The following is a 15000-nucleotide window of genomic DNA, read 5'->3' as shown; positions in this document are numbered from 1 at the left end:
ATACATTAGATCTCCTATAGTAGAGGCCCATGGAATATATGCAACTAAACCCTTATGGACATACAGTGTTTCAGGTACATGGCTTCTGAATCTCCATGACTTTGTACTTTTAAGTCTTTATGGGTACAATCAGGCAGTAGAGCTTGGATTTTATTCCAGCAACCTGGTGCAAGTTTACTAAATACTCTTTCTATAAGGGAAAGCCTATAAAGAAACCTAGCTAATAGTTACCTCTCCCAGCCTCAAAGTGGGTGCTCTCTGTGTTGTAGAGGTGGTCAGCACCTGTCATGCAATAGTTTAAATGAAAGAAGGTATAGAAGTAGTAAAGTCATTGTTGTGATGGTCAGGAGTAGCAAGGCCCTTTATATTAATCATACCCCTGATATTGGAGAGAAGAAAACAACCATCAAGATGTGAGAATTCTCTGGTTTACATCAGTCTCATGTGAGCTGCAATTGCTATCATGCATATGATAATCACTAGATGCACTGAGGCAAGGATCACAGACTGAACTCAGAATTATTAATGACTATCAGCTAATTGGACATGCAGGAATTTCCTGATCCCTTTGGCTATCTTTATATGCAAATAGGCAGTCTTGAAATCATGATAGCACAACTAATCTCTCTTTCTCTCTTTCTCTCTCTCTCCACCTCGTACACACACACACACACACACACACACAGACATGGAAGGATTGCTTGCATCATGAACATCTGGAACCTAGGATACTTCACTAACATGTTTAGGTCATTGATGTCTAGTATTGGCCTGAGGTCCTTCATCTTTTTGGGGATTAAAAAGAATCTAGAATAAATTCTGTTTCCTTGTCTTGCTGGTATATATATATATATATATATATATATATATATATATATATACACACACATATATATATATATATATATATATATATATACACACACAAATATATATATTTTTTTTTAATTCTGTTTCCTCCCCGGCTAGGGCAAGCTCTTGGATGTCTCTTTTGTTTAGGAGGTTGCCTAGCTTTTTTTTAGCTGCTTCCTTTTACTGAGATGAATGTCTGGTAAAGGAAAGAACATCAGCTGAGGAAATGTTAAAAAGGTAATTGCATAGCTTCTGCAAATTATTTATGTGATTCACTTGCCCTGCATGATGGCCAGCCACACTGGAAAATGAAGGGATAATCAACCACTAACTGTTTCCTGAGGTGGATAGTTGCAAAGTCTTCAGTGGTGAAATTGCTGATCCCTGGGTGAAAGGCCATAGAACCTCTGATTTTTCTGTCTACCTCTGCATCGAAGGCTGTGTCTGTTGGAGAAACCCCTAAATCCATGGAAGTTCCTATTACATCATTGCTCATAGGGGTATTTTTTTAGATTTTAAAATATGATAAATTCTTCACTCCTCTCTGGTTCCTGGAAAAGGACTGTTGTGGAACTGACAAATTATCCTCAGCAGACATGAGTGTTACCTCCTCTTGCACTCTTGAGCAACTTGCACTTAAAAGAAAGGACCCATCAGAGGAGCCATTGGCAAAGGACACCCTGAGGTTTTCTATGAAACCATATAATCTGACCCAGCCTTGCCATTTTTAGATTGTGCATCTTCCTGCTTATCTTGCTACCCTGCTACCACATTTTGTATTACCCTCATAGAGAGTGAGGAAACATTCTGCACTGTTGTCATCTGTGATTCTATCTAGCAGTGTAGATAACTGCAAGGCAACTTTTTCAGCATGTTAACTGTTTTGTCTGCCAAGTCCTGCTGAAAGCAGGTTACATGAATCAGGTAGTTCAGTACTGTTATGATAATAGTACCCACTATGATGAGACACTTCCTCATGTGATCCATTGTTCAGTAATCCTAGAGAAGAGTTAGGATTGCTAGGTTCTTATCAGAGGATTTACTTTTTGTGGCAGTTACCACCATGATAGAATCTATGAGAGGAACCTTATTTTAAGTTGGTCTGTGCTTGAAGGGCTAGAAGATCATGGCCACTTTAATCAAAATGTGCTGCACCATGTCAAGTTTTCACCAAGATCTATCTGCAAATAAATTAATCAAAAATGTCGAAGGGGGCATCCAAGATGGGGGGGGGGGGGCAAAACAAAGGGCATCTTGAATGATCTTGCATTATTAAGAGGCCAAGATTCCCTCTGTCTCATTAATTCTAGGATTACTTTCGACTTCTTATTTTCTGAAGGCGATTATAGTAGTTCTCCCTTTAATTGAGTTCTATGTTGTCCAAAGTGAAGGACTGATCTATAGAGATGATATGTCTCATTTTATATCTCCTCTTTCTTGCAACACATGGAGTGAACTAATAAGTGCATTTAGAAGAGGAATCTTACCTGGATTGTCGACTCCACATGGTCCATTTGGAGCCTGTCCATGTTGAGACATGACTGAGAAACAAAAGGTCCCAAGCAGAGAAGTGTTTAGGGGTACAGCTAAAGTGAAGAGCCCCTTGCAGCAAATTTTCAGCCTCTGAGGTTGACTTTGAATTTCATTTAACTAATTTAATCCTGAGCATTAAGAGGCTAATTAACACCTTTGCTTCTTGATATGTTCTAAAGCAGGAAGTCACTTGCTTCCTAAGAGCTTTTCTGTAAAATTATCTACTGAAAGCACACTTCATTAGATTTATAATATCTGGTAAATGGTGTGAGTTATAAAAAATATAATGTTATGTTAGCGCTTTGGTAGGCATTGGGCTATAGTGTTAGCATCCAAGGTCTGTCCATAGCTGCTGATTTTGTATTTCAGATTTCTAAAAGAAAAATTTTATTTTATTTGCCAAAAGATCCTAGTGTTATAGTCAAGCAAACAGTTATATCTGAATGTGTGCAAGTTAAATCTAAGAAATCATTGAGGTAATTGTCCAACAGTTCAAGAGCTTTCAAATGATGTATGACAAGAGAGGACAGCACACTGCTGTTTTGTGATATTGTTAAATCTTTGTAAATTATGCACATAATAATTTAACTATATTAGTCGAGAAAACTATTTGTGTTATATGGAAAGTATCAGGGAAAACGTTGTGTGCCATAATGTTTTGTTTAAGATGAAAGCATCTGTTCACCTTTCAGTCACTCAGCATTTTTTAACACCTCTGTTCAATTATCAGTTAAGACATAAGCAAACATACATTAATAGAAAAGAAAACAAAGCTTAAAAACATTTTTCCTTTTGCATACCTTATACATTACATATCATTTATGTCTTTATAACTAACATCAGTCCAACATTACTTCCTTTAAACCTCACTCCTCCTGAATATTATCCTGCATGTATTCTTCCCACAGTTTCCATTTATTTTATGCAATTTGCTCCGTCCTTTTTCTAAAGCTCCCTCTTCAAGTTATTTTATCTTTTTTTAATATTCAAAACTTCAAATACAGTTAGTTTAGGCTTTTATTTTCATCTTCTAGCAGCCAGTAGAATAAACTTAACAACACCTTACTATGTCTTGACAATTCAGATTCTGTGTCCAAGCTGAAAAGAATAATTTCCTCAGTTACAGCCATTTGCTCACCCAGTATTTCTGACAGAGTACTCTGTAGAGGATTTTTAAAATCTGCCAACTCGTCACACTCCTAAACCTGTTTTCCCAGCTACCTCTCTCTTTCCTGTCAAACTTCCAACATTTGTTATCTACCTGTGGAAAAAATCTTTGGAGTCTAGTTGATGTATAAAAATAGCTATGTAAACATTTCGTAAACATTCTGCACTTTGTTGCATACTTGGGAGCCATACATATGTCTGTCGATTGTTCCCTTGTATTTCAAAGTGGGTGCTCTCTGAACACCAGTCAGTGTTGTATAGGTGGCTGGCATCTGTCATGCAAATGTAAATAGCTTTTCTAACCTCTGACTGATTCTTACACTTATCATTGAATATTTTATATGCGCTACAAATTATCCTTTTACCAACACAGCAAATAAAGTGCAAAGAAACTTAAAGGTGTTAACGCTCAATGCTAGGAGCCTAAACAAGAAACGTCACACCGTACAAGCTGTCCTTACTCTGGACAATATAGACATCTCTGCCATTACTGACATGGTTTAAATCTACATAAAGTACTCCAGCAGTGCAAGGTCTCACTGCCTTCCACACATTTAGACCATCAGTTGCACAAACTGGGGCAAAAGGTGGTGGAGTGTCAATCTATGTTAGTAACAAGTGTAACTCTATGTTGGTTAAACAGAATGATGCCCTGGAAATTATCCATGTGCAAATCACCACTGACAAAGTCCCATAGGATATCCTAGCAGACTATAGGTCACCCTGTATGTCCCAAGAATCTCATAGTTCATACCTAGACCTACTGGAGACACTCACCATTAAACAAAATACTCTTTTCATGGGAGACTATAACTAACCCTCTACAGACTGGGAAACATAAACAGTCACATACTTACAGGCACAATGATTCCTGGACTTTATTAACACAAATACCCTTGATCAGCTAGTATGCAGACACACCAGAGGTTCAAATATACTGGACGTGGTATGGATCAATATGAAAGTGCACTGCACCCACCCCCCAGTGTCACATCCTCAATGGTGAGGTAAGACCACAAAGCTGTCTCCTTTGAAATACAATTCAACCTGGTAACCCTTGGCAACCTTGTAACTGTCAGGAACTGCTCCAAACCAAACTCCATCCTATTAAGTCACAGGTCGTCACAATTCATTGCCTCTCCCAACCCTGAGTTCACAGCAATCTACGCAGAATTGTTTATAGAGTTTCTCTGCAATCATGTAAATGGCTGTATAGAGGCTGCTGTACCTACTAGAAATAAGCCCAAAAACAAACTCTAAAAACAAACCACAGTGGTGGAACCTTAACCTTAAAAGGGTATATAACAAAAGGAAAAAAAGTGATAGCTAAAATCAGGAAGAGCAACTCCCAAAAAGATAGGAGCTCTCTAATTAAACTAACTTAAAATACCATAGACAGGTAATTCTGGAACTTCTGTAATATAGCATGAACTGGACCTACTATAGATTCTTCATTGCATTCTTCTTTATATGTAGCTATTATGACATACTGATAGAAGCAACTCTGTACCCATCAAAAGGTAGACATGCAAAAGATAACATATTTGCCATCTAGGTCTTATTACAGATATCTTATCAATGTTTTTAGGCTGGCCCATTTAGACTGTGTTACTACTTCTGACCTTTTCCTTGATGATATTCTCTCTCTGTTGCTGTATAGGGTACAACTAATTTAGCTCACCAACCTATTTCAGTTAATAAGCATGCACTGAGATTTTTGGAGGCTCATTCTCTTTTGCATCTCGATTTTTCATTTTATAAAATGGGTCTATATTAGAACACCGAAGTTTCAAAACTTTGAATGTTCTAATATTGAACCGTATTAACAAAAGTTGAAAACATTGAACATACAGGACACCGAATTATTTCCTAGGGAAAAAATTTGCTGTTCCAAAACACATACACACAACGCAAGCACACCAAACAAACAGCAATCTACACACATACACCTAAAATCTTACACCTAACCCTTCACTAAACTATACATACACCACTAACTATCCACTTACCTTAGCCCAAACCCTAACCCTAAGGTCCGTCACTATCACACACTCACCTCACCGCACCCTAACCCTAACTCACCTATCACTCCCTAACCCTCGCATCCACACAATCGCACACTTACCTGACCCGCACCCTAACCCTAACTCAGCTAACCCACCCTAACCCTCATGTCCACACAATCGCACACATACCTAACCCACACCCTAACCCTAACTAACCTGACCTGTGCTCAATCGCACACTTACCTGAACCCTACCTGTAACTTTCCACCACACCACTGAAAATACCAAAGCAACAGAAACGGACAACCGAATTCTTTCCCTAGGAAAAAAATTGGTTTTCTGTACCTTTGATATTTTCAGCTTTCGCTGAATACGGGTCGATATTAGAACATTCAAAGTTTTGAAACTTCGATGTTCTAATATAGACCCCATTAAAATATGTAACTGTCTATGGTTACCATCCTTCTGAGAGAAATGACATATGCACTATGTTCTAAAATTAATGAGCTTTAGATATCATTCTCATCATATTTGCATAAGCTCTCCTTCTCATATAGCTAAATACTTTAAATGTTTATTTTCAATAACCACAGTTCTAAATAAACACTCGTATCTCACAGTTCAACCTTTAATAGAACTAGCTTGCAATGATATTTTACTTCTTTGTACTCTAAATTGAGGGACCACTTTTATTCATACATGTTCATACATGTGTAAGTGTTTGTAGAACATGAGATTTGCTTATTGCACTATGAAATCTGCAGAAAAGTCAAACTTGTATGCACTTTATAAGAGACTTTCTTAAGCATGTTTCACTGCTGTTAAGATCTCATCTTGTGGTAGAACATACCCACAACCACCATAAAACAGCACCTTCTATGGCTTTAGAATCATAATGCCTTCTGTTTTTCAGTTATATTTATGTTACGTGAGTTGTGAAGATGATTGTCAGTGAAGTATGAAGTTCATCCCAGGACAGAAAAGAAATTTTTAATTACCAAAACATAATTGTCAGGATATCCCAAGTCCCACATATAATTCATATGATATAAGATGCTATACATATTATTGTTATGTGTAATTATCTTTACATTGTTAATTTTTACCTAAAATTAAGTGTAACAGCATTAATAAAACTTGGAGTGTGTTTGTTTAGAACCCTGGTTCAGCTGTATTGTGGATGTGAACATACACCTGTAGCCACAGAGGAAGCAAGTGCACAGGTTTATTTTTTACACTCATTAGTGTCCAGAGTGCTGACCACCGTGCGATGCTATTGTTTTTGCATGGACGAAGGCAAAAGTAGTAGCAATATATCTTTTCAGAAAGTTACAATGTATCTTTTTATCTGCAGGTGTTGTGTATATGTGCTGACAGTCATGCAATGACGCTTACTGCATTTGCGTAGTGGTAGGCAAAAGAAGTAAGACTGCATCTTTTTGAAAAGTTACAATGCATCTTTTTTCTGCAGCTGTAAGGCATGTTTGCACACAAGTGAGCAATGCAGAAACAAGACAGGCAAAGACAAAAATAAATGTTCTTTGTTAAACATTATTCATATCATTTATGCTTAAAAAGATAATGTGAGACTTTGACCATGGCCTTACTATCTTCTGTCCTGTGTGCCTCAACATCTTCACAAAGTATGCAATGCACACAGTTGACTAACAGCTGTAATTTATACTGTTCATATCATCCAAGCTGATATTAAATTTTAAATATTGATGAGTTTCACTGTGTGTGTGCTAAGACACATGCTCCACATATATTAATATTAAAAAAAATAACACGTGAAATATTTTTACACAGGTCTGGATTTGAATAATCATACTACTGAAACTACAAAACAAAGTGTGAGTATATCACTCCTTGCCACAGACAACTTTACAGCAGGAAAGGAAATCAAGTGTATACAAGCAATTCCCATTTCCTCTACAGTTTCAACAGAAGATACACTTGTACATTCTTGGTTGTACATGTGTTTTAAATAGTTTTTAGTGATCATACAACAATGTATGACTCTCTTTGCACAAATGCAGCTGTCTCTTCTCGTATTGTCTTCATTCTTCCCTTATCTCTGCTGTAATCTCAGGCATGGCATTCTATAGTCCATTTTGTATTGTTCTCATATAACATTATGATAACAAGTACATGATGGTGAAAAGCGTTTTCAGCACAGGCAGAAGAGTTTTTGTATACTATTGAACATAAATGAGAAGTGTGTACTGTTTAGATCCATTTAAAAGCTTGCTAAAGTTACTTTTGCACTTTGTAAGTGTATCCTGAGTGACACACCCACAGCAGAGAAGGTAGTCTGATTTGCTGCTGTGTCTTCCCTCTCACTCCCACTAACCATTCATAGTTGCAATCCTTTAGCAACTAACAGTGGTATAGAGCCTACACTGTGTTTACATCGGATACACAAAGTGAAAAATTTTGTATTCAGCAATTGCAATGAGTTCACCTTGTTTGCATCTTCACAGTGCTCAGAGGCTTGAATCTACACTATAAAAACATAACTGTGTTGCTAGGGAACTTGAATTTGAGGAGACTTGTGTGTTTGGACAAAATAGATCGCTGTTCCTTTGAAGGTGATTTATCTGCAGAGAAGACTTCCAGTTTTTCCAAGGTATGCTTGTAATTTTGCTAAGGTATGCTTATATTATTCAAGTAAATTCTAGATTTTTTAATATGTTACAAATCAATTTATATATCCAGTATAACATTTAACTTTTATCTCTATGCACTTCTTATAGTTAAGTGTTGGCAAAGGAATTTTTGGCAGACATTTACATTTCTCAGATAGACAGGTTATTAACTTTCATCACAAGTGCTATTGTTGAGATTATATTTTACAATCTCCTATGTTATTCCATAGAAATGTTAATATACATGTCAGGGACACAGGTGTTACACTTCTTAGATAGCCCAGTGCCACCTCGAGGGGAGTGGTGGGCACAGTGAGAGGTGACTGGCAATCATAAATTTACTTTTCTGCTGTAAATGTGTACACATTCTGCTAATTGTGTGGAAAGCATATATACCAATTTAATCATGTGCTATTCCTTGGTTTGTACAAAACTTAATTTGTTTGTTGTTTTGGGTTGGTGGAGCCACCTACCATTTGTACGTTTCCATAAAAAAACCTGTGTTTCAAGTGCTTTTCTCTTGAAAATGTATAGGGATCATCAATGGAGGATTTAGGCATGGGCACAGGGGCGCGCACCGGCCCCTTTTTAAACTTGTTTTTTTTTTTTTTGGGAAAGCAGGTGGGTTCATCTTTTCCTCATAGTCCTGTCACGAAATGCATCTAATGCACAACAGAGATGCGATTGGAGGTTGTAGTCAGATGATTTTTTTTTTTATAACGATCCTCCTCCAACTGCATCTCCCCATTGTAATTTAGGTGCATTTGTGAATGCTGTTATATCACTGTAGTTTAGTTAACGTAATTCTCTCAGACAGAAGACAGTGTAGCTAGTCTAATTTTAAAATAAAAATACCAGGACAAACAACATTGAATCTGCTCTACAGTAAGGTAATTTGCTAATTATTTTATTTTTATTTTATTGAAGTACCAAAGAAATGGTGCAGTTGAGACTGCCGCATTTGGCGTGCTAACTGAAGCAGCATTACAAGTGGATAAATGTTTGAACATGCTGTGAATACCCGTCATCCCAAGATAAACTTTGGGCATTTCAGTCCATCTGCAACTGTTTGGACTTTGTAATCTGAGTGATTACATTTTTACTTAGAATCTCGTGTTTTACAGTTTGTGTGCACATATGTTTCCCAAGAAGGTAGTGTGCCTCATAGGCAAGACTTGTCTCAGACTGTGCGATAGTATTATGGGATGAAATGCCTGAGTAGTAATTTAGTGGGTTATTGTAAAAATTAGCAATAAAAAAAGGCTGTAAAACGTGAACACTAACTTTTAAAGAATTAAACTATCACATACTACTTAGATTCAATGCTTCGACTCCTCTGTTTCAGCTATTGCCATGGCAGACCTTGCCCTAATAAGGATATTGAGTGTCAAAGAACAAAGGGGGAGGGTAGAGAAAAGCAAAAGTTGGAATGTGCACTCTCAGGCTTGACCCCCTTTGAGTCTAGTGAACTTTTTGACAACTCCCCCATTTTGTTAAATCACATAACCTGAAGCCAGAAAAAAAAAAAGCTTTCCGTATTTGCTCACGGAATTTAAATGCGGACTTTCCTCTGAGAAAGTGTGTTGTGTGTTCGATGACCATCGCCTTTTAGTTGACTGGAGGGATCCAAATCCAGCAAATGCTGCCACGAGTCTGCAGGGCAACAGGAAGAAACTTGGAACCATAATGAGGGAATTTGGGCACAAAGGCGAGACCAGTCAATAGAAAAAAAGAAAACCCAAATGTTCTTTTAGATTTGCACATTATATGAAACAAGGATATATGTTATGGTAGGGTTTATGTCCTGCCTTAGCTAGGTTTCATCCCCAGCACCAAATTCATGCTAAGCATTTCTAAATCCTACTATGATGACTATCCCTATCATGTATTATTCCTTTTATACAATTTTCCTAGTATGTTATATTTTGAAATAAAAAGAATGTGGCAAAATATTCATCAGTTTTGTTTTATTTTGAGGAGAATGCAGAGGCTACATGGATTAAGAAAGCCTTAATAACTTGGTAATGAGTTGCTTTGTAAGCCATTTTTTTATTGGTGTCCTGCTTCATTTAGTTGCCTGTTTATTTTGATAGATTATGGCAATGGTGACATTATCTGCAAATTTGTGACATTCTTTAGAATAGGGTGGAACTGAGGGACTGGCTAGATTCTGGTAGTGTTTGTCTTTATTGGCTCATTGACTTGTCAGTGAAGTGACATTTATATTTTCTGCATGCATGTTCCAACATTTTAACAAGATTTTCATTGATTCCTTAAGACTTAAGATGATTAAATGGAAGCAAAAAAAAAATAATGTTGCAGCATATTATGAAAGTAATGTATAAAGTATGTGGAAATGTGAAAAGCTTTAATGTAACTTGTAGTATTTTAGTAAGAATGGCACTATGATTCTGAACTAAAGCAGATTATCTTTTGCTCTTGCATTTATCTTTTCTTAAGTGATCACATTTTTTTTCCTTTCTTTCTTTTTTTTTTGCCTCACAGCAAGTGGATCTCCAGTTTGATTCTCAATTGGGGTGCCTTCTGTGCCAAGTCTGCATATCTACCCTGCAGTTGTGTGGGTTTCCTCCAGGTTGTGCGGTTTCCACCCACATTCCAAAGACATGCAGTAGATGGACTGGGCCCTATAATTTGACCATAGGTGCGAGTGTGTGTGTGTGTGTGTGTGTGTGTGTGTGTGTGTGTGTGTGTGTGTGTGTGTGTGTGTGTGTGTATGCGAGTGAGTGGTACAAATTAACTACCGTTGTAGGGCTAGCCACCCGGCAGTTTAAAACCTCACTCGAGATGACTGTCACTGTTGAGTGACACCCTAACCCCATGTAAAAAAATGGGAAAAAGGGTTGAGGATGGATGGTTTAGGTAAGGGAAAAAGATTGTGTCATGAGACAATCAGGTGTGTATGGCTTAGGGTTAGAGTAAGGGTTATGTAATAGGATAGATACAGTGTTGTTTAAGTTTGTGTCTTGTATAACAGGACAGCTATGGAAAGGGTTTTTCTAAGGTAAGATGTAGGGGCAGGGCCATTGCTCTACCTCATTAATGCCTGTTAGCCCTAATACTACCTCCTGAGATACCACCAACTGCAACAAATAGGACCTCAACATCTCATCCTACAGATAGCATACTAATGAGTACAGCAGCCCTCTTACCCTGCAATGTTAGCAGTTGAGCTAGTTGGTGTGGGAATAGAACCCACAGCCTTCTGCACTAAAGGCAAGTGTGCTACCTGTTGTGCCACTGTGTGTGTGTGTGTGTGTGTGTGTGTGTGTGTGTGTGTGTGTGTGTGTGTGTGTGTGTGTGTGTGTGTGTGTGTGTGTGTGTGCGTGTGTGCGTGTGTGCGTGTGTGTGTGTGTGTGTGTGTCGAAACACAAATCCTGTTATTTAAGCAATTTTCTAAGTTAAAAAGAGCAATATTTAAAATCGATCCCTATTTTTGGGCCATGATATCCCCATTATTTCAGACTTTGTCCAGATGTCTTGCTCTGAGAGGTCGAGAGGTATGCGTACCTCTCAACTGTCCAGAGTTATGCCTTATATTTTTGGCTTATTCTTCATAAAATTGTGTTTTTTCTGGCAAGTCACTTCTTCTTCTTTTGGCTGCTCCCGTTAGGGGTTTCCACAGCAGATCAACTGTTTCCATTTCCTCCTGTCCTCTGCATCTTGCTCTGTCACACCAACCACAAGTCACTGTTGATTGAAATAACTAAATAATGCCATATATTTCAGTTTCAGACATTTCTTTCAGAAAATGCATGCTAAAACAAATGCTGTTATTCTAGCAACTTTTTAAGTCTGTATGAACAATATTTAAAATCTGTCCCTATTTTTGGGTCTTTGTCTGCCCCCCATTATTTTAGGCTTTGTCTAGATTTCTTATACTAAGAGGTTGAGAAGTATGAAGGTTTGGTATGTACTGCCCTAGTCTGGGGGGAGCATGTTAGTCAATAAACTTGATCAGGCTTGATCCTGTAACTTGGTTACAAGAGCCTAAATCCTCTACACCAACTACCAGATTGCTGAAGGCATTGTGAGTTTCAGTGCATTTTCAAGGGATTATGAGTTTCAGTTCATTTTCATGGAATTGTGTGCTTCAAAGGAAGATAAGTTTAGTGTTGCTCATGCCAAGTCTGTTTTCAGTAGTGCAAGTAACTGTTTTGTTTAACAAATGGGAGTCATTATTTGTACTGTAGAATTTGAAAGCACTGTTAGTAGCATAATTCCCTTTGGAGCAGAAGGCTGTGGATTCTACTCACACACCATATAAATGGAGTGCTGATGTTGCAGTGTCCTTTCGATTGCTGATTATATGGTGTATTTTAAGGTGGGATAGTGGTTCTACACACTTTGTATGAGATGTCTAATAATTATGAACCTGTTGTCAGTTTGTCGGTCATTCCCTATTGCAATATTATCAGCTTAACCATTTTTTTAATGTAAAATAGGCAATTAATTATTCAAGGGCAGCAAGCACTGAATTTGTAGATGAAACACTGAAATGTAAACCTGTTTGCCAGTAGCAACTTCATTAGTTACAGATCTCTTTAATATGGAATTATTTGCATGACTTTTATGTCTCCAGAGATTGTGCTTATTGGCAGTTATTGATGGATTGTAATAACATAAGTTTGAGTGGCCTTTTATGGTTGACATTTTTTGAAATGGGTAGATTTGTCATTATTGGTTTATACATTTTGTTTTATTGCTTACTGGAAGAATGCTCAAAACTACAAGTTAAAAAAAAAACACTCTAACAAGTGGTGCCATATTATACAAGGAATATGATTTAATACAGTCAGGAATGTGGATCAAAAAACACATACATATATGCCTGGCCCTGAAAATGTGTGCAAGGAGCCTATGAATTGAAAACAGCTCAAAAGTAAACAATCCTCCACTGGCCAGATGCATTTTCTTTGAATGTGGATTTTAATGCTGTTTCAATGAATGTGAGTTTCAAGGGCAGGGAAGTATACTGCCCATGCTAAGTGTTTTCCTTGTGAGACTGTATTGTTTGATTAGCAAATGGCTATCAGCGTTGTACTATTCTATTTCAATGTCTGTAATCATTGCAGAAGTAAATAAGAAAGCACTATGCACACTGACAGGTTTGAACAGTGTTTATGGTAACTGAGAAGAAACAGCCAAGTAATGGAACATTGGAATGGCTGCAGAGGGGGCTGTTGCAGGGGGTGTAGGTGGTTGCTGCAGGAGGGGATGCTCTGGTGGCCCGGATGTATTACCCTGCTAGGGGACCCATTTTACCATGATTCGGCTGTGGGTTTGTGTCCTAAAGTAAATGAATTGATAATTCATTTAAAAGGTTTACAGCATTGGGCTATTTAAGGACATTTATGTATTTTATTATAGCCCTGCGAGTGACAAATTTAGGGAAGCAAGGACATGCTGCAGTGTTAAGGGACTATTGATCCTGGGGGCTAACTTGTACTTTTCATGGTGCAAGGTACAGAGGGAGTTATGTTACTGATTTGTAAGCAGTACTGTCTGACATTCGAAGATATCACAGTGGATGTACAAGGGTGTTATGCTGGAATGGATGACTATATTGTTGTAATTTATAATATAGTACATAAAGTCAAATTCTTAATTTACCCAATCCCTTGAACCGTACCAAAAGGAATTCGAGAAATAATGAGGAAAATAATTATTTTTCTTGAACGCATAGCAGTGTGTATGAAAGACTGGAATTTCTTTTTATTTTATTTATCCTTTGTTGACCAGATTAGTCCTACATTTTACAGGGGAATCCAGAGGTGGTGTTTACACTACTTGGGGAAATTTGGTCAGGGCATCAGGAACTTTTCCCTGCTCTTTCTGACAGGTGCCATGGTATCTTTTATATCCACCTGAGCCACCACCATCGCAGGTAAGACCGTGGTTTAATGTCTCATTCAAAGGGTGATGCACTCAGGAGTGTAACACCCCTCATATGCTGCACTGCAGTGGCAATTATTGATCTAACTGGTGTAGGAATAAAATACTTTTCTGCACCAAAGGCTACCTGCTGTACCACTTACATTGATACTATGTTGCTATGAATGTATCCAAGATTTGAAGTACAGGTCATGTACCATGAATGGGGTGATTTGAGGGTACTTGTGTTAAGATGCTGGGACTGACTTCTATTTTTGAGCAGATAAGAAAGCTAGAGGTGATGGAGACAAAGTGCCTGAAGCAAATGGTTGTATGCATACTGTAGGACAAATAATGGAATGGGGGCATTAGAACAGAAACCAAAGTAGCTCCAGCTGCAGAAGAGGTAAAAGAGAACAGATTATGGTGATTTAGGCACATGCACAGGGAAACCAGAAGACAATCTGGTAAAGAATGCTTGGGACTGATGAGAAGAAGACAAGAGAAAATGAGATGTGGGTATCCAGCAAAATAGATGGACTGTGTGACAGATGACTTGTGACAGTTAGGCATGATCATTGAAGGAGATGAGAAAATGTCACTGGATTTAGAGAGGTGGTGAGAATTTACATAGCACTTCAACCTCATGAAGAAAATGGGGGAAAACGGGGATGGGTTGATGATAATGATGGTATAGTATGATACAGTACAGTGTGGTGTGGTATAAGATAGAGATTTCTTTGTTTGTTGACAATTTATCTGATAAATTCAGATAACGTATTAACGTTTTTAGATCAAGTTTTTGGATCAGTTTGGTATGTTCTCTGCAAGCTGAATACAATTAAGATAAAACTAATAGCAGTGAATTTTGCAGACTCTCAGATGCTGAAGAAGAGGTAAGA

Source organism: Protopterus annectens, chromosome 10.part0 (assembly GCF_019279795.1).
Source record: "Protopterus annectens isolate FY-2018-M chromosome 10.part0, PAN1.0, whole genome shotgun sequence".
In the NCBI taxonomy this organism is placed as follows: Eukaryota; Metazoa; Chordata; order Ceratodontiformes; family Protopteridae; genus Protopterus; species Protopterus annectens.
The sequence above is the reverse complement of the archived record's forward strand: the minus strand, read 5'-3'. Positions refer to the sequence as shown.